Here is a 1,136-nt window from a genome sequence, read left to right as displayed (position 1 = left end):
GAAAGACATTATAGTAATTAGCGGGACCTTCCGGCAGACAACCAATCAGAACAAGAGCTTGTGTGAATATTCATAAGGTCCTGCTATTACACAGAGTTGCCACCGGGGGCACTGTGGCGATACACAGATTATACACAAAATCTGGTTTATGTGTATTAAACGGACATCTCGTTTTTTTTTGCATTTTTGGGGTTATTGGACCAATAGAAACCTTCCTACGCTTTTAGATTTTTGTCAAAATTAGCAGGACACCGCCCCTGTCCCGTTAATTCAAAATGTCCTGCTAGTGTTGCGTGTATTCTGACGAAATGTCCTGCTAAACCACATATACCAACACACACACGCACATACACACACACACACACGCACACCCACACAAGAGCCTGGGAGGAAGTGTACTCAGGACACAACCGTGGCGGTGCTGATGACATGCAGAACACAGTCCTTGTCATCTGCTTTGCATCCCTGCTCCTTCCACGAGAGACGCCCACTTGCTCACTTGTCAGCGTCGACCTTGACAAATCTTCCACTCGCTGATGAAAAACCAATAAGCCGGAGTGTGCTTGGGTGGAAATTAGCGTCCTTTAACACCGAGGGTAGTAAGCTGAAGGAACCTGCTCCTCACGTAATTTTCCACGAGTATCTGCTTTTCATGTATGATTAGAAAGAAGGGTCATACAGCACAGGCTGGGCGATAAATTGCTCTGATGAAGTCGCGGTGGCAGCTCTGCCGATTGTTCAAAGAGCAGTTTGAATGTGAAAGGAATTTCATTTCGCAATTACAACCTTGCTGTAGTTTCTCCTCGCTGTGGAGTTGCAGTAAATAGGAACGGATTATTGTGCTAGGAGTTAGATTCCCCCGTCCCCTCCGTCCGGTGGGGTCCTGAGTCGAGCAATCAGGTCTGCTTCATTAGGCCTCTAGAGCACTTCACCTACAAATGTGGAGACAATTAAGGCTGCCATAAGTGGCTTTCCATTCAGTTCATGTTGGGGCCAAACATGTTAAAAGAAAAGATGAAGAGACTTCAAGCATCACAGGGGAGAGAAGAGAGTTTGTTTTGACATCGTCAAAAAAACAAAGCTTTATTTTTCCCCTCATACTTATTTTTTTTTGTTAGTAAGAGTATTTATGCAGA

The sequence above is a fragment of the Poecilia latipinna genome, unplaced genomic scaffold (assembly GCF_001443285.1).
Source record: "Poecilia latipinna isolate Pla-1442-1.1 unplaced genomic scaffold, P_latipinna-1.0 Scaffold529, whole genome shotgun sequence".
Taxonomy (NCBI): domain Eukaryota; kingdom Metazoa; phylum Chordata; class Actinopteri; order Cyprinodontiformes; family Poeciliidae; genus Poecilia; species Poecilia latipinna.
The sequence above is the reverse complement of the archived record's forward strand: the minus strand, read 5'-3'. Positions refer to the sequence as shown.